General features: G+C 34.8%; 1 long non-coding RNA gene across 1 annotated transcript in view; it reads right to left on the reverse strand.

Annotated features, from left to right (window-relative positions):
• The window catches only part of LOC109083289, an 84,566-nt gene extending 69,529 nt beyond the window's left edge, over window positions 1-15,037 (reverse strand). The window contains exons 1-2 of the long non-coding RNA XR_006153204.1: window positions 14,948-15,037; window positions 14,708-14,812 (exon numbers count right to left, since the gene is read on the reverse strand). This is a non-coding gene — a long non-coding RNA (uncharacterized LOC109083289). The remainder of the gene's footprint in view (window positions 1-14,707; window positions 14,813-14,947) is intronic.
• Between the last annotated feature and the right edge of the window lie 10,293 nt (window positions 15,038-25,330).

A 25,330-nucleotide genomic window follows, 5' to 3' on the forward strand; every position in this document is an offset into this window, starting at 1 on the left:
CTAGTTGTGGGGACTTCTGCACGATTTCAGTGCAGGTTACGTTGTTACGCCGGTAGGTGGCAGCAAGGGTCTGTCTTTTATGAGTGAGTGAGTCTTGTCATTAACCAGTAATGTGAAATCCCTTTAAAGTCTGCATGAAATGGCTTGTCCTAGTCTTTTCTTCCTTAATGTGATATGTGATATGTGAATATTAACAAGAAGGAACAAGAAAATGTAAGACAGTACTCAATTTTGTCCATCAGGAGTCGACAAGGAGTTGACAGGTTGTCCCTCCCTCACACCAGTGAGCACATCATCAGAGAAGAGTAGAGATGTTGTTTTAAGAGGGAGGGGAAGTTACACTGATCAACCACAGCACTGAAACCACTGAATTGAGTAACATTGAATCATCATTCTTATGGCAACTGTTAATGATGGGGGAGATATAACAAAGCAAGTGAACAGTCAGGTCATGAATATCATGTGCTGGAAGCAGGAAAATGGCCAAGCAAAAAGATGTGAGTGACTAAAATAGTAATGGCTAGAAGACTTGGGTCAGAGCGTCTCCAAAAAAGACTAGCTAGTCAAAGCCTGGCTCACAAAGAAGAGCCACTGTAGCTTAAACTATTGACAAAGTTAATGATAGAAAGGTGTCCGAACACACAGTACATCACAGTTTTTTCAACAAATGGGGCTGCATACCCACAGACTGGTCAGAGTGCCCCCCATGAGGATCCTGTCCATTGCCAAAGCGCCTACAAAAGGGCATGAGAATCAGACTGGACCATGGAGCATGGAAGAAGGTTGCCTGGTCTGATGAATCATGGTGAAGGCAGTTTTATGCTCTGGCCAATGAAACCTTGGGATCTGACATTCATGTCGATGCTATACCTTGACACCTACCTTTGGCAACTCACCTACCTGCAAACCATGTACACTCCATGACAATGATGTTGCCTGATCTCAGTGGGCTCTTTCACTTGAGAGTGTGTGAACCTAACAGGAAGTCAATGCACAAGACTGTCCCAGGACGGAAAAAAATGCCAAAGTGCAGTAACGCATAATGGACACTGAAATCTGCATCTCTAAACTGCTTTGAAGTGGTAGGCTATTTTGAGGCTTTTGCAACATGTCTATGAAGAATTTTCTAGTGCAATTTAAATGAATTAAATATTACATATATAACTTGTCTTCTCTGTATATGTATCACTGTTTAATGTAACCTGCTAAGTTTTCCTGTTGGGGGAGTTTCGCCCTTGCCTCTTGTGGTAGCTAAAGGGGCTGAACCATTACCAGCCAAGCTTGATCAGTGGCAGATCAAAACTCTTAACTTTTCTCCTCTGTCTATCTATGTTGTTGGATATTCATTGCAAGAGATTGGACAGAATTAACATTTACTCTTTTATCATTGATCTGGCAGCAAATTACAGTACAATGTCATTGTGAAACAGAAAAGAAAAAGACAAGATTATTTTACAGCACAAAGGGGGAAAAAAACAACAATTAAAGGTTCAGTATGTAACAACAGACATACATTACAGAACAAAGATGTCTGCTATGCTGATGATATACAAAATTATATTTAGACTACTTACTGTTGACAGTTTACTACAGAAACTTCCAGTCTTTGTTAATTATGACAGTTTTGTAACATTGAGATCTGGAGGGGAATGGAAAGGTTTCCATATGTGCTGTATTTTCCACAGTTTAAGTTTAAATTTCCATCCCTGTTAATTACGTTGTGAATTTTTCCAGAAATTAGTGTTTTCCACTGCTTGTTAAACATCAGATCTAGGAAGCACAAACAGGGTCACAGAACCCCTCACCATGTGCTCACAACAAAAAGACAAAAAAATGGAGCATGAGCATCTGGATTCCAACTAAGAACCAAAACCAAACCAGACAGGAGTGTCAAGGATCCAGATATCAGGTCTTTTCAAACACACAGAACACACCACACGAGTGTCCTGAATAGAAGATGTGGGAGCTTGAAACAATGCTTTTAATAATTTAAGCTTTGATCTAAGAAATTTTACCAACATGACTTTAACATGATTGAATATCAAACGTGTTTAAACTTAATAAAGTGATGATGGTGACGAGAAATTGGTTTTGTGGTCAGAGCAAAAATTAACTTTGACTTCCTTTGCTTGATGTGGGTGTTTTTTTTTTCTTCCTGTCTTTTGCTTCAAAGCTGCAGTAGATTCATCTTAAATGTTGAGTGGAGGGAACCGATTTTTATAGTGATAAGTGTTTTACCACGACAACAGCATGAGGATCATTCAGCTTCAGCTCTGTGAGTTTATTACATGATATCAATGTATTTACGTGCTTTGTAAACATATTAAAAATTCTAAATAGTTTATGTTATGCGTCAGATTTTATGTTGTTAATCTTATTTATTTTTATCTTATAGATGTGTTTATCTGTTGTCAAGCTGCAGTTTCAGATCTACTGACTGATTTGGGATCAAATGTGATCATGTAAACTGTGATCTTGATGAAAATGAGGTTTATTGGATTTTACTGAAAACAGCAGATCCTCCGACAGTGATTCTACGACCATTCCCAAACACCAATACCACCTCATTACTATAATAAAAACTTTCAGAAAAGAAATATTCAGTGCAGTTTAAACATCATCTGGTTATTAATAATGTGACTGCTGATGAATTAGGAGTTTATTACTGTATGAACACACGCACACCTCCAAAACTCAGCAACAGCACCAGACTGCACTTCAATGGTGAGTTCATTTATTCATTCAGTGATCAAGACATACTGATGATCACAGCTTACATACATACTAGTTATTAACTACCTACATTTACAAATTAGGAATAGATCTTTTTTTTTTGCAGCGATTAATTTGTTATTTGTGGCATTGTTTCAACAATGGTATGCAACATCACAGCATTTATTTTCATCAAGAGTTGCATTATTTTTTGGCCGAGATCTTGTATAGGCAATGGCAGAGTCGAACCCTCTGTAAAGTCGACTCCAGCTCAACCAAAAGGCTTTCAATAGAGTTAAGATCAGGATTCTGTGGTAGCCAAATCAATCAAGAATAACTTTATTTTTATTTATTTTTATTTATTCGAATTTTTATTTTTATATTATTTATTTATTTATTTAATTTATTTCATGCTCATTAAGCCACTATTTCTCAATTTGAGTCTGATCTTTGTAGTGCTATCTTTTGTATTGTCAATTCTGGATTCTCGATATGAACATGGGTCTTCCGACATTTGTTGTCACTTGAAAGAAAAAGCTACACACTGCATCAGTTAGAATTAAAAGAATTGTTGTCAAATACACAGCATGCCTGAAAACATTAATCACTGCAATAATGATCCAATCCTAAAATCTATATTTGTATTTGCTTAAATACAGATGATAAAATATATATATATATTTGTTTGTTTGTTTTTTGTCAGGCAGTGTAATCTATTAATATTATAAATTTTCAGTGCTACAAATCTGTAGCCATTGCACTAACAGTAAAATTTTTTGCAGTAACAGACTGGACACTTTTATTACAGAATCAACTCAACTAACTGTGTTAACTGAGTGTCACAATCATACAGTGACTGAGTATACCGAGCAGATTCAGACACAAGTGGAAAGATTGTTATCATCATATTTGGACTGATGAATGGGCTTCTGGTTATTGTGGTGATCGGTGAGATATTTTCAGCCATCTGTAAAAATTATTATATCATGAATATAGTCAGCAGAAGTTAATTAAATATGTAAATATTCTTAATTCAGGCTTTTGACTGTTTTATTATTATTGTGTCATTTATGTGACGAATACAAATGTTGAATCTGTGAAAACATTTTTTTTTATGGTTAGTGTTTTTTTTTTTTGTTGGAGAGGGTGGTTATGAAGAAATATGAGAAAATCTAAACTGTTATAAAGAGGATGTAAGTCATAGAACCACATCGGGATCAATTACATGTAAGAATATGTCAAACCATCATTATAACTAAAATTAATTTCTGTCTTGATAATTATTGAGGATTCTTGCTGACTCATACAATATCGTTCTATAACACTTCATTTTGGTTATTTTTTGTTCAACTGCAGCTAAAAATGTTAATATTGCTCTTTCAGTATGCTACGGTGGACTTTTCCAAACTGCGCAGAAATATTCGGTCCAGCCAGATCAACAGCACATATGCTGCTTTAAACCTGCCCAAGTCATGAAAACATGAGTGTGACTGATTTTATATTTATATTTTTATTCTTGATGTTCAACCATGAAAACATAAAATAAAATAAGTAAAAATCGACTACATTTGATATTATTCATATTTCTTTCTACTTTCTTAAAACTGGTTAGAAGTCATGAAATTAATCACAATTATTTTATTGAACTGACAGTTATAGTTTTTATATTTTTTCTCTATGTGTGGTATCTGAAAGTACTCTAATAATGTGTGGAAAATATTACCTGGAAAATATTTACTTTCTATTAAGAAGACAGTTTTTTTTTTTTCATTGTATAATTATTTTATTATTTTTTTATACATACAAATATGTACCCGCTTTTGTATTTGGTGGGTCTTGAAATAGTCATTATATTTGAGGGAAATATTTACTTTCTAAAAACTTTGGACAAAACCCCTGCTTCAGATGAAATGAGTGATTAAGAAAATTTATATTTACTATATTTTACTAGACTGACTGCTTCTCTGAAATAGATGTCTTAAGCCATATCTGCTGGAAACTTTTGAAAGTGATTTTAGATACATATATGAATGGAGAGTGTGCACAATATTCATTATTTTTATGAAGCCTGTTCAGCTGGGTTTTCATTGCTGTTGGACTGAGAAGAGGTTTGATTTTATAACATACAAAGGACTGTTTATTTTGTCAAAATTGTTTAATTAATACCTGTATTAATTAATCTGTATCTTAAAAAGTAAGCATAATCAGTTAAATGATCATAAGATGGTAAAGTCTGTTAGTGTGAAATGCTTGAACTCAAAACCTAAGGTTTTTTTTTTTTTTTTGCCTTTCTGTTTGAACAAAATATTGAAATCTACTTTTATTATGAAGTTGCTTCTTTATGAATAAAATATGTTACTTTGTGTGTACGTTTTTTGTGTGTGTTTTGAGTGTCATTCTTAATATTCTAAGTTGTTTAGCTGGTTATTATTACAGTCCCTCAGTAATGAATTATACTTTCTAATGTAAATAGCACTTTACTTCAATAACAAATGCAAGTAGTCAATGAAATTTCAAATGGTCATATTAAATAGTGTCCATATTGATGAATTAGAAGCTTGTGACTATATGAGCGCAGACATACAGTACATTTAGCAGCATTTCCAGATTAATCATAAATAAATAATAATTACACTGAAAAAAATGAGAGAAATAAAAGTAAAGTCTAAAGTGGTTCTTTGAAAATGGTCTGTCATATCTCATATATATTAATATGTATATATAACAAAATATGTATTTATTGTATATACAAGTAGTTTTGTATACATTAATACATACACTATGCCATTTGTTAAGTAAAAAAAAAAAAAAGATTTTCACCTTAACTAAACTGAAGTGTAAACCAAAACCAGAAACATGTTCCACTGGCTTTGGCACTTTGACAACCAACGATTCTCACCTTTGTCTACACTGGAGGTTTAAACTGTGAAACGAGTGCAGTGTTTTTTCCAAATACCTTTATGTTTATGAAAGTTCCTCACAGTCGTCTTAACCTCAAATGGAAAGTATGTCTGCTTTGTTTGTTTTACTAGACCCCCACACTGCCAAATTAGCACTTGCAAAGTGTTAATGCATGTAAACCACATTCACAACACTTAAGCTGAAGTTTATATCGCTGTGATTGTCCAACAAAACTGATACTGACAGAGTCATTTCACATGGATCTTGGGCTAATCATCTGAAATGAAAAATTATATTAAATAAAATAAATAATTTTACACAAATGTCATACTAGATGTGCTGAAAAAAAAAAAAAAAGCCTTTCGGGGAAAAGCAAGTGAAAATTATATGAATGAACTATTGATGGCCTGTTTGCTAAAACCACAGACAATAGGGTGTTTATGAACAGTGAAATATCCCCAGTGCTAATTAACAGTTATTTAGTATTTTATAGAATATTTCAGTATTCATATAAATTTTCTTTAATGAACTTACAATTCAGGTCAATTTTAAAAACTCTGTGCACAATGATTCCTTTTTTGTTTAAATCCACACCTGTTCTTTTTAAAATGTAATGTTTTTACAAATACCCCTATATATTTTTTTATTAGTTTCTTACATCTCGAAGTTTAGCTTTCTACATTATTGTACTTTCAGTACAATAATAAAACTTCAGTATAACTATGTGGAATCCAGTAATAACCAGTGCAGGAGCTGCAAATCCTATTATGTCACAGTAGCCTGAGCTCAGCAGCACCAGGCAGCAGTCTCAGACTATTGTTAGGGTGGAGATTATAGCATCATTAAAGTGATAGTTTACCCAAAAATGAAAATTTGCTGTTAATTTACTCTCCCTCAGACCACAATAGATGCAGTAGAACAGTAAAGATGATTTTTAGCTAGAACCATGGCGCTTGGTGATTCATAAAATTCAAGTGGCTACTGGTTTAATCTCAACCGTAAAGCCATGTTGGCCAATCAGAAGCCTGAAAAAGTTTCCAGTAGGTGGAGATAACAGCACTAGCTCTGACATCACAAGCCAAAAATGCCATTTTCACTGTCTACACAATAACACTGCAACCAGAGTTTTTGAAAATCTTCACCCTGGCAGGCGTTTTCAAAAATGGATTGTAGTTTCAGTGGGTGCAACAGGTATAAATATTTAACGTAAAGCTGGCTCGGGACGGTAATTCTGATAAGCTGTCGGACATGGGCCAGGCTCTAACGTGCAGCTTAACAAGTAATACAACACTGCTGTGTGAAAGAAACTGGACTGGACAACTTCCTGTAACATATATAGTCAGTGCGACCTCAGTAATTTACAAATGTGTGGATATGATCTGTGTGTCAGCTGAAGGTTTTAGGTTCGGTCACTGTGTTCCATCAGAGGTGCTGCTTCAATCAGAAGTGCTTCAGTAACTCTCTCTCTCTCTCTCTCATCATCTGATCCAGCAGACAGCGCTATTTGGCATCCAGCCAGGAAGAGCGGGAGGGAACTGCAGAGAATGAGGAAGTGATGGAGTCCTTCCAGCCCTCCTGCCCCACATATAATACCTTCCATGGAAGAGCAAGAGGCCGCAAATCGTTCATGGTCGATTGGATGAGTGATTTCTGTCTGATCATAACCAGCCGGTTCTAGTGAGTCTTTATTTTCTTCCCGATCTTCACACGGAAGTGGAGACATCATGGAAGAAACCTTTCTCATCTCGTGTTCATCGCTGCCATCAATAATGGATTATGTGAACATCCATTGAAGGGATGCTTGTAGGCTATCTTTTGGTGGAAGAAACATCAACACTGAAGTATCCCACTTTGCCATCTAAACTGCCGAGTACCACATCGTATTTAGATTGCAGAGCATATATGTCCGCAGGTCAGGCTAGTGGAGAGTTGCACATCTGGCGGTGTTACAAGTCTACCAGGCTGATTTGCTAAAGGATCTGGATGATGGCCAGAGCTTTTCCCCTGATGCTGTGGCGGAGTTGCGCCATACCATGGATATAGTTCTCCGGACTACCAAACAGACTGCTTCTGCTTTTGGCTGTTCGATGGCAGAAATAGTGGAGAGACATCTGTGGTTTTATCTGGCTGGTATCGGGCGGAAAGAAAGTAATTTCCTACTCTATGCACCAGTATCGCTCTCTGAGCTTTTCTGAAATCCTGTTGAGACAGTGGTTGAAATGTTTAGAGAGGCGAAGGCCTTTGAAAAGCTTTAAAAAAGTTTATACCCTTTCATTCCAGATCCGCACCTGGCCCATCTCGATATGAAGATCATAGACTGGCCAAGAGGGAAAGCGTTGCCACTCAAGCCCCTCCCCCCAGAGGAGTAAGTCTCAGAAGAGGTAAAATGCCTGGAAGGCTAGGAGAGATCTGAGGGAGGTGATTCAGAGCAAATGCTCTGGTCAACATCAACGAGCTGAACGGAATTAACATCCTCCTTCCTCCCTCATCTTTCCATTCCCCCCACCCTCCTTTTTACCACTGTAAGGGGATAGCGTCACTAACTCTGTGACAGTACTGGTCAGGGAATTTTGACTTTGTTATATAGATTTATAATTAATTAGGCAGTTAATCTCTCAGCATGGCTTAGTGGGTATTCTGTTCCTCTACTTGGTCCACTAGACTAGAGGACGCCGCAGTTACATAGGTTAAATAGGTAACCAACATTCCTTGAGAACAGAAACAGGAGACACTGCATCTTGGTGCCATGTTTTGGACCTTCCCTCACATATCTCCTTCACACAAAAACATTATTGATGTGTACAGACACCCTTTTATAACAGTGGACACACTGATAGTGACGTCATAGACTGTCATCGGCCAACTTCATTGTCACGTTTGAATCATGGCTTCAGACACCAGTCACACTGAAGGTTCCCCGAAGTGTCCACTACAGTGTCTCATTCCCCTTCAAGGGGAACCATGGTTAACTATGTAATCCAAGACTGTTTCAGACAAACTGATTTGGTGAATTGGTTCATCAAGTTCATTAAAAAGAACTGGCTCAAAAGGATGATGGCTATGGATTACAAGTAATAATACTGTAAATAATATTTTGTTCATTGCTCGTTTCAAGTGAAAAAACCCTTAATATATCATCAGGAGCCACTAGTATAAATTCTATGTTCCTTGAAATGCTTTTATTATTCTCAAAAACTGGTAGTCACTGACTTAGATTTTATGAATGACCAAGGACCACAGTTTCAGCTAAAAATCTTCTTTACTGTCCCACTTAAGAAAAATAAATAAATAAATACACTACATATTGGAAGTTTTGAAAGTGTGCCTATTAATAGAACACAAACAACAAGTGGGAAAAAACTATTTTCTTTTGCATTTCTCTTGTCATTAACATGTCTACTGCTAAGTCAATGGAAAAAAAATGGAAAGACAGCATTTTTAATTTAAGCCTTTTCAAACTAACAAAATCAGTATAGGCTACAGTTTGTTAATAAAGATAATAGGCAAGAAGCATAAGAAGTTTAAAAAAGTGACCTTGAGGTGTTTTTTTATTTTTATTTTTTTAAATTCCATCGTCACGTCTTGCGCTTTTTCAATGCAAAAACACGTTCTGTGTGATTTGTCAATGCCTTTTAGAATGTCCTGCAATGGTGCCCCCACTGCGGGGGCTGCTTTTCCGTACACCACTAAGTGATTTCTGTGGTAAGTAATTTGCTCTAAGAGGGTTATAACATTAACACCGGAGGATCTGGAAATTTCTGTTTGTATCCTACCAATAAATCTCCTCTGCTACCCATCGTTCCCCTTCTAGGGAACTCCATGCTGCGTCCTCTAGCGGACACAATGGGGAATGTGGCCTCTGTAAAGAAAGGCTCTGTCTGATCCTTTATGTTTTAAAACTTCTCTGCTGCCCTCTGCAGGTCATTCGTCATAGTTCGGAATGACATATCACTAAAATAGTTTAGTAACTACATCATCCTCTCCCTCAAAAAAAAATAAATAAATAATAATAATAATAATAAAATAAAATAAATAAAATAAATTAATAATAATAATAAATAAAACAACAACAACAAAAAAATAATCCTCTTCCTCATGGACTAAATCAAAACTAATAATCTTTGCAAGTCTTTACCTCCAGTGCCACCTTCATCAGCAGCTGCATAAACCCTGGTCATTTAAGGCTTGTTTTTAGATCGTGGCATTTTCAGAGTGCTTTATACATTGAAGTTAGACTGATTTAGTATGAATATAGTGTAAGTTAGACTGAATGATGCTGTTACTGGGAAGCTAAGGACAAGTGCACTTAAGTGAAACTGCAGTACTACTTACAGTATGCATAGTCACTGTATACAGTACTTCAAAGATTGGATTCAAGGTTTTTTTTTTTTTTTTATCCAGTAGATGGCACCACACAACAGTGAGACAAACACACTATAACCATTGAGGAAGAGGCAACTTACTATTATAAAGTATACTCCAATTGATAGTGTGTGTCACAAATGACTTCTAGAAAGCTTCATCTTTAATACTATAATAGTTGAGCAGTAGAAAGGTTTGTAATTGCAATGACAGTAAATGACAAAATTCACTTTATTTCTACATCTTTTTGTAGTTTAGAGCATAAGCCTCACTATATTTTGTTGTTTCTGTTTAAAACAAGAACAATTTTATTTGCTAATTACTTAATTTAAGTAGCATATTCTCTAAAAACATGTCTTAATATCTTATTCTTTTAGGCAATTCTACTGGGAAAAAAATACTGTATATTTGACATACAAGGGCATTTTGTGACTTTCCCTAAGGAATATTTACAGTACAGGTATATATGTTTTTGCCAGGCAGCATAATTCTTCAGTCAACATCCTTGTTGGTCCTAAATCAACACCCCTATCAACCAATCAGATTTCAAGCTTGGAGTTACTTATGTTAGGTTACACTGTTAACCCTTGCTGTATTTTCTAGGGTAAATAACTGTAAAATAGCCAGTGTTTTGCTGTATCATCTGGGAACAGTATTTTACTGTAATATTAGGTGCATCTTTAAGAATTTATGCAGCTCAAATAGCTCAAAATTACAGTAAATTACTCTATGTACCCATTACAGGTACCAACTGTAACATTAATCAGTAAATTACTGTCCTCCGAAACTACTCGAGTGCATTACGTCACATTATATTGTGAAGTGTACACATATTCAGACAGAAACCAAGATTTTATGTATTAACACACACATACGCAACGCACTGACTGCCCTTATCCTAAACGCCAAGGTGTTGCCCCTTTAAGGCAGCCTGGTGGTCAAGTCATTTGTTTACTTTTCAGCGTGCATCGTTAGTCAACCAGTTGCAGCGTTTTCACGTTTTAAGCCTTAAAATGGAACCTTCCACAACGAGTAAGTAAACTGTTCAAATATAAGTGAGGTTTCTAGAATACTTTATGTGAAGTTAAATCGTTATTATTTGTTCTTGGACTCCCTTGGTTCCAGAAAGCTATATGGTTAGCTGAGTTTTGAGCCTCTCCTCACAACTTTCAGTTACATCCCTTGGTGTTGCACAATATTTAATTGATCAATAATTGACCAACTCAACTTGTTTATTTATTTTACTTTTGTTATTATATTGTTAAGGAAATAAGAACGCTTGTATTTTGTTTATAATTTTTACTGAGGTTGTAAGATGTTTTTAGCCAATTCTATAGATAATGTGGTTGTTTTTTTGTTTTGTTTTTGTTTTCATTTTAGTATATGTTCTGATTTGTTTAATTTTGTGATATTTCATGTTATGTATTTTTTTCCCCAAATTAATAAAATATATTTGTATGAACATTTTATATGCTTTCTCTTTTTTAAAAAAAGAAAATAAGAATATTGTAGTCATTCTGGTGTTACACACAATATTATATACAGTAAATTTATATGCAGTATTATACTGAGTGGTTTCGTGTCATTACAGTAAATAACTGCCAACACTCCTGCCAGTTATTCACTGTAATTCTTTATTTACAGTAAAATACTGGCAACACTGTTGCCAGTTAGTCACCGTAATGGTTCAGTTACAGTAAAATACTGGCAACACTGTTGCCAGTTAGTCACTGTTAAAGATTCATTACAGCAACTAGCTGGCAACAGTGTTGCCAGTATTTTACTGTAAAAAAAACCCGGTAAGGTCTAACAGTGTAGGCTTGGGTTAGAGTTACAGGCTTGCATTTGTGAGCCATTCCCTCTTGAACTTCCTGTAGGATTTTAGAATGGACATTTACGATTTTGTTTGTTTATAAAAAAAGTAAGACTTTTGAAGTCTTTTTGACACTTTCATGTTTTGTTCTACATTAAGTTACAATTTCGGTGTGAATCGTTAAGGTAAGTTTGGCATTATCTGAGTAATGGTGATAATGCTTTGTTAAAAAGGATATGGACAAAGACACCATCTACTTATTGTTGTGGTGTGGTTAGTGCAGAGGCATAAGCAAACTAAGGGGCTGCTTAGGGGCCCAAGAGAACATGAAATGAAAGCTTGATTTTTATTTATTAATTTGTGTGTGTGTGTTTATGCCCCAAGTGTCAGTGCTACAGCTGATTATGATACAGCAGGTGAGTTTTCAACAATCCCAGATCAATATATTTATATGGATGCCTTTTGTGAGATCTTTTTTTTTTTTTTTTTTTTTTTTTTGACAGACAGACAGTTGCATTTCCTTAAAGTGGTTAATTTGTTGACAGTAAATGCATTGTCTGCTTATTTAGCTACTTTTCTGTACACATGTCACTTAGTACTGTAAGACTTTGAATGTAATATTGCAAATCAACACCTAACCACACTTGAGGGTTTGCTACTAAACACCGTAAAAGGGTAAAAACATGCAGACAGTGGTATGATGTAAGCAATAAAGCTACAACAAACAAAATTGATAATGTGTGTGTTAGATTTAAAGTGTCTGAATAATCAAGCATTGACAATATAGTCAGTTGTATTGGCAGTACTGAGGGGCCCCCAAATAAAAATTCTGCTTAGGGGCCCATAAAGGCACGGGCTGGCCCTGGGGTTAGTGTGTTAGTATTCAGAGCTGTATAGCAGATATGAACCTGGACCACAATGATTTATACACATTTTGATGGTGTTTTTAATTTTTTTTTTTTTTTTGCACACTGTACACACAGCCATGTTATCAATACACATTTTAACATAAACGTGATGCTACATGAATAACACAAAATCAATTTAATACTGGCAAACTTAACATGAGAAAGAACACTTGTGGTAAAAACAGCAACATATTGAAAAACTAATTTTCTTTAGCAACAGCAAAAACATGTTCCTTATTCAGTGTTTCAAGATCTTGTGTTCACGTGTCAACTGTGTAACAGCACAAAACTGTATCTTTTCCACCAGAGAACCAATGAAAGTTTTTATGTAAAGCAAGTGTCTTGCTCTACTTGTAAGCAAGACACAGTGCAACCGGGTTCTACATCAGAACGACGGCTCACACACGAGTTGTGATACTCTCGTAAACGCATGTTGAAGACTGACACAGAATAGAAGAAATTGTTGAATGAAGTCGTTATTTTTATTTTCTTTGCACATAAAAATTATTCTTGTAGCTTCATAAAATGATGTTGAACCACTTATGTCATATGGACTATTTTAATGATGTCCTTACTACCTTTATTGGCCTTGGAACATTTCAGTTGTGTTGCTGTCTAAGCAGGGTCAGAAAGCTCTCGGATTTCATCAAACATATCTTAATTTGTGTTTCGGAGATGAACAAACATCTTATGGGTTGGGAATGACATGAGGGTGTGTAATTAATGACACAATTGTCATTTTTGGGTGAACTAACCCTTTAAAATTACAAAAAAAAAAAAAAAAAAAATGTAATGCAATGGCTAGTTTGTAAGCTTTTTTAATTAATGAGATCTGGCTCACTAGTCAGTGTAAAAAAGGTTTCACTAAAAACGCAAAATGCGACCACTGAAGCCAGATAAGATTAAAAATAAATAAATAAATAAATAATTTACAAAAAGGAAAGAAAAAAAGGTAAGAAACAACCAAGCACTGCTCAGGAAAACATATTTGTACCAATTGAGGGGAAACAGTCAATCTTATTTCATAATCTATTTCACAAACAAACAAATATATAAACATACACATAAATTAAGTTATATAGTGTCATGCAGATGTATCACTTATTTGAGTTTTTTTGATCAATATTCAACTAAATGTGTAATTTTTTAGGTAAATTAATATTTATTTATTAATATTTGTTTTCCTTAATAATATGTTGGATGCTGGATCATTATTCTGTCAATTCTAAACTCATCTCTAAATATGTTATAATTAGTAAAGCAATAGCCAAAAGCAAAACACAGCAACAAACTACCTTAGATCTTCATTGCTGAGAAGTCTAACATGTTTGTCCAAATAGAATTTCATTCAGAATTCATCAAACTTACCTGATTATAAAGGACATAACCAGCTGGGGCTAATTCAAATAGCCAACATGCAACCCATGAGCAAACCCATGTATTAATCAAGCCCATATCATGCCTACACTGGCCTCACAATGCAATGTTGTCTGTGGTGGCCAAATGTTATTAATATATGTTTGTATGTTTGTGTGTGTGTGTGTGTGTGTGGGGGGGGGGGGTCTATACTGCATTTAAATATTTCTGAAATTAGGTTGAAAAATGTATTTTTCAACAGAGTATCATAAACTCCTATGCTTAACCACAAGATATTCATATATATTTCTCATATTTACTTCAATATATTCAAGACCTCGGACCTTCTACTGAATTTTCACCTTAATTAATATTAAACATGATTCTGACTTACTGTATCTGAAAACCATCTGTCTGTCATGACTAGACTTTAATTAATCAATAACAGATATAACAACAGCTTAGTTTTCTTTCTCATTTCATTGGTTAGACCACAAAGTATTGAGCTAGTTTACTTAAATAATTAAGTGTGATATCTAATAATAAAATTAAGATGTTCTTTTTAGCAGGCATGCGTGTGATGTTTGATCCAATAATGAGGTGATGAAATGAAGAGCAGTAAATTTAATAAATGAGTAAATGTACTCAGACTTACATGAGTATGCGACTGAAGCTTCCTTCCATAAACCTCTTTGGGAAAACACATCGTGTTCTTCAAGTCAAACATTTCTCTTATATGTCCCTGCTGGCTCACTCTGTCCTACAGAGAAAAATGAAAGAGAGAGAGAGAGAGAGATTTGAATAAGGAAATACATCCTGGCTTTTTCACAAATTTGCCTTTCAAATAGATTTAAAGAATGAATTATTAAAATGTTTTTCTACAACAAGAAATTACCTGTTTTCTTTTCTCTTTTTCTTTTTTTTTGTATAGCTGAGCTCAATCCTTAAAGTTCCTCTCTCTTGTTTGATCTTGACACATTGTTCAGTTTGCCGTGAGACTCAAATGTAATATTTCCTGATGTTATCATGGGGGAGGAGGAACTCATAGAGACTGAGGGCATCTGTCAGAGATGAGAAGGCGCTGTTAGTGGACAAGTACAGTCTGTTTTGTGGTCGTCAGATCGCCAAGACATCCTCAAAGAAACTAAAAGAGAGAGAAAGCAAAAGTTTCACACACACAGCCTTGTCTTGAAATTGTCTTACAAGCCTTGTTTGTTTATAGGCTACAGTATCAGCATGCAGGTTTTGGTTGCTAGTTTTAAATCAGATGAACTTTCTGAATTCAAATATCCAGTTTTTAAATGTTTTAAAAGCACTTTTTCTTGGTTATTTGATCATTAGGGAACATTTTATTTCACCATTCTTCAAACTTAATAGGAATTTTACTTCTGAATCAAGTAACATTTGAACATCCAACTACAGTAAATGTTTCAGGTATAAACGCTCCATGAACGATGCTAACATTTTGTGAAACGGAAACTTTTTAAAGACCAAATAACTTTGAACAAATGTTTTATTAATGTTGCTGGAAGAGATTATTTTTTTTATTTTTTGTACAGCTAATACAAAAAAAGTTTTATACTGAAACATTTCTATTTTTATTTAGAATATCAGCCAATCTGACACAATTTGTGTTGATTTACACTCATTTTTATGGTTTTTATTAACAGATCTGAATGTAATAGTTGCTCTTTGCACAATAAATATTATGACATGAGAACTCTGACCTGACAGATGCTAAAAATATGAACTCAATGAAATACGAAAACAAACTGTTGTTGTGTCTGGATGTTTTTGTGATTAACATCTCACTGTCCTTCCGGCTTCAGAATGAAGCAATCAGATGAGATGTGAGTCATGATGGGGCTGAAAAAATGTCTTGATTTTGCATCACTGTGTTTCTTAAACCCTCAGGACTATTACTGTAACTGCACAGGAATGCTGTTATCTTAAAGATCCTTTACTTTCCACCAGATGGCAAAGACGAGATCTAGCAGAGAAATGAGATCTGAGCAATGTGGAGCTGCTTGTTTGTAAATGTCTCATGATGTCATGGAACACGCTAAGATATCAGTATCTCAAAAATTAATAAACAAATAAAATAATTAATTGATTAAAAAAGAGGTCCAAAGAATTTTCAACTGGGGTTTGAGTTTTTTCTTGATGTCACCATTGTTGAGATTCATATGCTGCTACTTGTTTTTGCCTGTGGGTGTCTAAATAATATAGTAGTTAAAACAATACTACATTCTTGATTGGTGGAACACTACTGGCTTTCATGCCGATGTATCACAGGGTTGTTAGAGCAAAATTAATGGAAGAACACACTTATGATCAGTATTTAGGATTTAGATTCAGTCAATCATCAGATCATGATGCTTATATTACAATCAATAATTAGTCATCATCACCTGATCACATTATGTCTTGGCTTTTTTTGCTACTGGAAACATGTTTTATAAACAGATTCAGCAGCCAGAGAAAACAAACATATAAAAGTCAAGGTCAGATGAACACTTAGCACTGAAAGCAGAAGAGCGCCCGAGTGCCATCATTCAGTACGTGGGCCAGATCTGGGGCTAAACAATGTTGCTATCTGGGATTATTTCCGACAACAAAGCATGTGAGCGTGACAAGCTGGTAATCATGGCTTCAGAAGTGGGAAGTAGGAATTTTCTGATAGCATTACACCATGAGTCCTGCAGTTTTCTGATTATTTCATTCATTAACCTGACACAAACATAGCTAAGTTTAAATAGTATGTGAAGTGATATTATGTGAGAACATTTTTGGCTTTCTCTGTCTCTCTGCACCGGCATCAGGTGAAATTAGAAGTGTCTATACACACACTTGTTAGACTGGAAATCTAACATGGACACCATATGCAACTACCCCATTAGAAATATGTGTACCTTTAAAAAAAAAAAAAAAAAAAAAAAGATTTTGGTATCTATTATAGCATCTTGCACAAGGCTTAAATGTTGTAATTGTTAAGACATATTGACTTTGTTTCTTAATGTCTTGAGTAAGTGTTAGAGGAAGTGAACCTTTCATATTACTTTCTGTGACAAGAGTAGATTTTTAGCAAACAATCCGTAGAATTCAGAAGACAAACCATCGGTCCATTCTTGGAAATGTGTTGAGTTTAAGATGACTAATGGCATCAGTAATGTTCTCCAAACAGGGACAGATCACACATGCATGTCTGTCCCACTAATTTCACAACTACTGTAGGTAGCAAATAAAAAAAATAAAAAAAAGTGTTGCTCAAAAGAGTAACTATGGCTTGTGGGTAGCACAAAATTGCAACACTGTAGAAGAGATTCAAAAGAAATTCAAGACTTTAATTTGAGGCATTAAGATGCACTTTACAATTCACAGCCTGACTTCAAAAGCATCTCAATTGTTAATCAAAATTAACTTTTAAACTGTATATTTGGCATCTGTAAGGAAGATGTTAGTCATGTTGAGACATTTAAATGTTCAGATGGGTTTAGTTTAGAAAGATGAACATTTTAACCCAACACACATTAAGATTTCATCTTAATTTATTTGCTCATTCGTGTACTAAAGTGGTCTGAGTGTATGCTGCTCTAACACCCATATTTGGAGTTTTTCCAAGCTCTGCATTTAGTTGAAGTGTATACTGCGCCATTTTATTTAGTGCTTCAAAAATATAGATTCATCCATTACCAGTAACCCATTGTTTTACAGCCTTTCAGTTATTTTGTCTTAGTTTCTGTGTTCATGGAATTGTTCTAGCTTCCCGCCACATGTTAGTTATCATTGTTATTCATTTAATTGTCTCAACTTTTTTTATTATGTACTTTTTGCGCCCCAATTTATTTATTTATTTTTTCTATTAAAACTAAAATGTGTTTGTTTGTTTAAATGTACAAAGCAAAATAACTTATCAATATCACTACTCACAAAATCCACCCACCAGTAGTGTTTATGCCTATAGTTTATTTATTTTTTTTTTGAACAAATACAATACAACTAGAAGTTTGAATGTTTTACAGACCTTTGATGAAGAACTGTACTTGATTGGTGAAGCTGGAATACATCCTTCTTGATTTTTCAGTTGACTTTGAAGAGGAAATATTGTTTATTTTATGGTAAGTTTAGGTTGAATTTGTAATCATTTTCAGGTCGTGCTTTTCCTCAGGTGATATACCACAAAATGCAAAGCATCACTGGAATTCCATTTCGAAGATTCTGTTTTGGGAGCATCTTGTTCTTCAAGTTTCTCGTAGTGAGATTAGCTCCAAAAAAAGACCTATCTTTTTCTCATCTTCTCTGTGTTGAAGATGTGTTTTACTCCTGCCCAGAGGTCTGAGAGACTGTGCAGGTGATGAGCAAACACAGAGCATAGTTGTGATGGGAGGAGCAGAATCCACATGACATCAGCTAATGTAAACTATTACAGGTATTCAAAGTCATTGCCACTTATACGGAAGCACATTCTTGTTTTGAAAATACCAATATATTGGTAATAATAATAATATATAATAATATCCAAATAAGAACAGTTCTGGCTGAAATACCAAGAAGAATGTGAAAGACTCCTGGTCTTTATTTTAATAAGTTTTAAAAACATTTGTGTAGTAGGCCTACAGGAAAAGATCAAACAAAAACTCTCAAGACTTCAATAAGGCAAAACTCATATATATATATAATATATATATATATATATATATATATATATATATATATATATATATATATATATATATATATATATATATATATTAGGGCTGTCAAATGATTAATCACGATTAATCACATCCAAAATAAAAGTTTTGTTTACATAATATATGTGTGTATACTGTGTATATTTATTATGTATATATAAATACACACACATGCATGTATATATTTAAGAAGAATATGTTATGTTTATATATTAAATATATTTATATATAATATAAAATATAAGAATATAAATATATAAATGTATATACATGTAAATATTTTCTAAATATATAATTTATGTGTGTGTATTTATATATACATAATAAATATACCCTGTACACATACATATATTATGTAAACAAAACTTTTATTTTGGATGTGATTAATCGTGATTAATCATTTGACAGCCCTAATATATATATATATATATATATTAATAAAATCAGGATCAAGAGAAGAAAGAAGTGTGATTTCACCACAAGCTCTAATGCAGGTTTGAACATTAGAGAAATAGGAAGGGGCCACAGTCTTGTCTGGCTTAATTGTTTTTGGGTCTTGCCATTTTTCTTCATACATTTTATATAGGTTAGACTGAATGATACTGTTACTGTGAAGGTCAATCTACAGTATCACTTACATCATTTGGTTTGACATTTTTAAGTTTGTCTCAAGTGTCACTGTTAATCTCAGAGAGTCGGTTCAGGTTTTTATCCAGTAGAGGGCACCACACAACAGAAACAAAGGCCCAAACAAACAACTCAGAAAGAGACTTACAGTACTATATTAGAGCAGTCATTACCATAAATAACTTTTTTCAGTTTTCAGTATAAACATCACTATATTTTGTTATTACTGCTTAACTGATTTGCTAATGACTTCTATTCTCTGAAAACAAGGGTTCATATCTTAAATAATTTTGCTTCTCAGTTTCTCAGAATTTATGCTGTTTTAGGGATGTTTAGACACTTTTACTGAAAAACATGGCAAAACATGATACATGTTTGATGTAGAAGTGCTAGAGTACATTTGGGACTTGCGCTGAAGAATATTTGCTTAGAAGTGAATGTGAGTAGAACATGTTTCCTGGATAAACATTGTTGTCTTTACCTATGCAGTCTGAGCCGGAAAGAGACTTAATAATAATAACCAACTCTTTATTACCTTTGATACCACATTCAGCGTTATGGAAAAGAGCCATCATGACAGAAATCCACACATTTATAAACTGTAAGAAATGAAAAGCTACAGTTTGAGCCCAGAAATGCATCAAGTAACTGTAAGAGTAGGAAGTAATGATAATAATGATAATAATATTAATAATTATAACTATGCACCCATTTGTAAGGAAATTAATTTCTCTATCCAATTCTGTCACGTCACCTGACAAAAGAAAGAACGATTCGAAAGACTCAATAGATGAACTAATCAATTCTCATTCGGGCTCATACTGCATTGGTTAAGTTTATGGGGCTGTCACGTGATGAACGAACAACCCAAACCCGAAGACTTGTCAGATAAGAGGTGAGCTTATCATAGACTGAAGACCGAGGTAAACAATGAATTAATCTTTTTGGTCTCTTATAGCATTGTAGTCTTCTATTGTTTGTAGTGTGATCAACGTTTGCATAAGAAGTAGTGTGTTAGGGAAGTAACACGTAACAATTTAATTACATTTTGCTAAAATGAAAGAAATGAACAAAATGACTCGAAAAAAAGATTTGTTCATTTTAATGAACAAGACTCAAAGGTTTGAGTCGGTAAAATGATCTGAACTTCCCATCACTTCTCTGTAGTTGCCCGCTTCATTCGTGGCGCTAAGCGGTTGAGGCCGCCCACCAGAGCTGTTTCTGCCTGTTCCGTCTGCTCCTGTATCTGGATAAATGAAGAGAGCTGAATGTTAGTCCCCTTTCGTCTGGGCACTCCTTTGTCACCTGCACGGCAGACGTATTGTGACTCATACAGCCTTTTCATGAATTTGCCTTCAAGAAAATAGGTTTGGTTGCATGTTGCTTGTTTGTTTTAATTCTGCTAAATTCTTTGGCACACTTTTTTGCTTTTATCTGTTCTTTTTCATTGTTGTTGTATTAATATTTGTCTTCACTTAGACATTTTATTTATCCAAGAAATATCATGCATGCAAATGCAGAGCCTTTTGTATTGTATGTTTTGTTTATATATATATATACATATATATTGTTCTATTGTGTTTTTGTATTAAGTGGACTGATGTCGCTTTTGATGTCTATTCTCATCACACTGGTTCTTAAATACAAAGATTCTGTTTGCTTTTTCAGTTGTCAGAAGTATGACCTGACGTCTTTACCTGATGTTTTTCATTTACTATTAAGGAGTGGTGCTTGATGTGGCAACACTCAGCACCAGGATGTTTGTCATATATATATATATATATATATATATAAGGGCATCTTGGCACTAGAATATTATAAAATAATGGCAATATATATATATATATATATATATATATATATATATATATATATATATATATATTGCCATTATTTTATAATATTCTAGTGCCAAGATGCCCTTTTAAAGGCCATTAAACCCCTCACTGGGCCCTTAAGGAACCCCAGTACTCTGCCTCAAAAAAAAAAAACACACTTCCAGCTTTGCCTTTGTCATTTTTACGGTTTTACAGTTCTGAAATTTGAAATTCTTGCAAGCTTAGTTTGTTTTGACCATTGCAGGGAGATGCTACAGTTTCTTCTGCTGCCCTCAAGAGGCTTCAAGTGATAGTTCTTCACCATATAAACCCAATGGATACCTCAGATACTACTGGGCTAGATTATCTGCATACAATGAAACACAAAAAGTAATCATAAAGGTACAATATTAAGAGTACAAAATATAAATATAGTTACTGAAGCCAAAATACGTTCCTTTATGCCTTTTCACTGTTGCAGCACTTGCAGAGGAATGATAAGTTTTGGTTATTAAATGAGTTTTGCTTCGGCTCCACTATGATGCAAGGATAAATCTCACTGTTTGAACCACACATAACTGTGGAAGCCCATTTATGCCTCAAAAAAAAGGGGGGGGGGGGTATATGATTTTATTTGGTAAATCATGTTTTTGTAATTTGAAATTTGTAAATCAAAATGTTTTTTTGTTTTTTTAATTCTCATAATTTAAATCTCATAATTATGCTTTATGGAAGAATGATTTTTCTTCTTCCTTAATAGAAAAATAAAGATGGATATCTGAAAAATATGTTATATGACCAAGTAAGTAGTTGTTGTTGTTTTGAGGTTATTTAGGCAATGTTACCAAAATAAACATTGTTTTAAGATCCTAAATGCACAGCAAATGGGATGCTATGCAAACTAAACGTATATATGAAAAGCCAAGCCATGATTTGTATTTTACAGTTGCTTTCCCTTTGTGCTTGAAAATTCTTATCAGTTCAAGGTCATTTGATGAGCTTTCAAAATACTTTGAGACCTTCACTGACCTTCTGACAGAAAACATTACCTCCTCGTGATAAAGGCAACAGATTTTGATCTGTAATTTATATACAGCAGCATAGAGACTGGAGCATCACTGGTGAATTTCAGATATTGGATCAATCAACTTTAAATAAAATAGTTAATGCACTAATCAGTTAGTTTCACATACAATTGATGATCAGCTTTAGAGTGAAATTTAAGTTGAAGTGAAATGAAGTTTTTGATATACCAGATGTATTGTCCTGCATCAGTGTGTTGAAGATTGTTGAGTTTATGGAGAAGATTTCTCTCAGATACTCCTGAGGGAAAGTTTTTGTCACTGTTGAATTACTGTGTGGAATTATATCAAATGCCATTTTGTCTCCAGCTCTTAAAGTTTATGATCATGTTCAGCTGAGGAACACGGCAGGACAACAGAACCACCAATAACAGCCTCTATTGTAACCTGCAGACACACTGAACCACACAAACTTTAACTGTAAACAAACAGTCAGACAATTATAGGATGAGATGGGGGAAGAACCCCTCTTTAAGAAAAATGTCCATATTCTGACATTTTCATATGAGTTTAGCATGTAGAGGATGGTTATGCATCACAAAACATGCTATTATGCTAATCAAATGGAAACAATTAATATTTTAGTTTTAATGGCACAAAAATGCAAATTATGAAATCTTGCCCCACCGTTGGTGCAAAATTACTCTCTACCTGGGGCAAGAAGCTGCGGGGGCATATGACCATTATTTCATAATGATCTATAAAGTACAGAAGCATACAGAGAGAGGTATGAAAGGCAAATATTCAACACTTTTTAAACCTGAAAATGTCACATCACTATGTATATATATATATATATATATATATATATAATATATATATATATATATATATATATATATATATAATACACACACACACACTGAACAAAATTATAAACACAACACTTTTGTTTTTGCCCCCATTTTTCATGAGCTGAACTCAAAGATCCAAGACTTTTTCTGTACACAAAAGGCCTATTTCTCTCAAATATTGTTAACAGATCTGTGTTAGTGAGCACTTCTCCTATGCCGAGCTAATCCATCCACCTCACAGGTGTGGCATATCAAGATGCTGATTAGACAGCATGATTATTGCACAGGTGTGCCTTAGGCTGGCCATTTATGTTATGGCCTTTTGCACTATTTTGAGAGGCCCCTCTTTTAACTTTACACTTCAGATTGGCTTCTTCCCCAATCTTCCCCTACAATGTGGTATAAATGTAACTTTTAAAAGTAGTTTTTGTTCTCACCTTTGATTATCAGCACAGCAAATACACAGATGAAGCAGTTGCTGCAGAAACAGAAAAAGTTCCTTAAACTTCCTCAATTTGAATAGCATGCTTCAAGCAACAATACTGTCAATACAAAATACTAATTGTTTTTAGTCAAAAGGCTTTTTGAGAAGTATGTGTTTCTTCAAACAGTGTTTCACATGGTTCTGGCCCAGTATTATAAATATATGTTTTATTTGACTATACTGCACATAAATATTTCAAAAATTAGAGTGGAATACTATACATCCAACTCTTCTGGCTCAAAGTGCCATGCGTCGATCTACAGATCTAGTACATAAGTGTACATAAGAGTACATAAGTAAGTAAGTAAGGCGTGAGTGTCTTACATTGCATTTGTCAACCCAAACACACCAGGTCAAACACAAACACGAGCACACAAGTGAGATGATCAGAAATGCACTCCAGATATTCATTGATCTTTCTCATATTTAGTTCAGTATATTCTAAACTCCCGAGACACACTTTGAGTTTCACATGCTTTTCACATGTACTCTGACTCTTGATCTTCTACTCTATCTTCAACATTCTTAAAATTTAACATGTTTCTGTTCTCAGTCATTTTGTCTCCGATCATCTGTCTGTCATATCTGGACTTTAGTTCATCAATAAAAGAAATTACAAAAGCTTAGTTTTATTTCTTCATTGGATAAACTACAAAATATTGTGATAAGTTCACTGAACAATAATTTGATAAATAATAATAAAAAAATAAGCTGCTCTTTTCCTTACATCTGATGTGCCATGTGATCCTATCAAATGTGAAATGAACAGCAGTAACAGCCCTGACACCACGAGAGGGGCCCGAGGGGAACTGGACGATCTCAGACACCAGGACAGTTTTCATTTCTCATGTTCTCTGTGTGACCTAGTTTCTGTCTCTTGTTGATTGTGTCATTATGTTCAGGTGTGTCTTGTCAATTACCCTCATTAACATTCCCCTTATAAGTTGAATTCTGTTCAGTGTTTGGTTGTCCAGTCTCGTCGACATGTGTTTCTGCCTTCTCCATATGGATTTCCCCTATGTGGATTATTAAAGACTTTGTATCATCATGTTCCTTGTTTACGTGCTTCTCTCCCGCACCACACCCTGACAGAAGACCGGACCTTAAAAAAATAAAGTGGTGTGCTCCCCTCGTTTTATTTTCTGTTTTGTACGTTTTTCTTTTTGTCATGTTTGATTCTGCCGTTTTCCTCCTCCTGCTGGAGCAGAGGATCCTTTCCCTCGAGGATCATACAAGACTATTTGTGGAAATTGCCAACCCGGACTACTGCCTCTGCACTTTCTTCAAAACCTGCCTGAATGACAAGTGCAGAGCGCGGTTGTCCGGAGACGGTCCTCAGGGGAATTTCGCCGCCTTTGTGGAGTGAGTGCTGGTGTCCTGTGGATCGCCTCTGACTGTGGACATCGCAGATGACATCAGTCCCACTATGGACCCAGAGCCCAGCCCACCATCTCTCCGCTGCGCGGAGCCTAAGCCAGAGCCCACCGTGACCGACGAGCCATCGCCATGGAGAATGACAGAGCTGAGAATCGCCTCAGTGGAGAACGCCATGAACAACAAGAGTGTGGAGGGAAGATCCCACTGCATCATGGCTGTGGGTGAGCGGCGCTCTATGGACAGTAATGAGGATCTTATTAATCTTGATATAAATGCAGACATGTCTGTTCTGCTTCCGCCTTTATCTGAGCTCTCTAGCTACCCTGAACTGTATACATGCCTGGATTTCCCAGCCTCCCTCTCCTGCCTCCTATCATCGATACCACTTCAGCTCTGCCACCGC

This window comes from Cyprinus carpio, chromosome A22, assembly GCF_018340385.1.
Source record: "Cyprinus carpio isolate SPL01 chromosome A22, ASM1834038v1, whole genome shotgun sequence".
Lineage (NCBI taxonomy): Eukaryota > Metazoa > Chordata > Actinopteri > Cypriniformes > Cyprinidae > Cyprinus > Cyprinus carpio.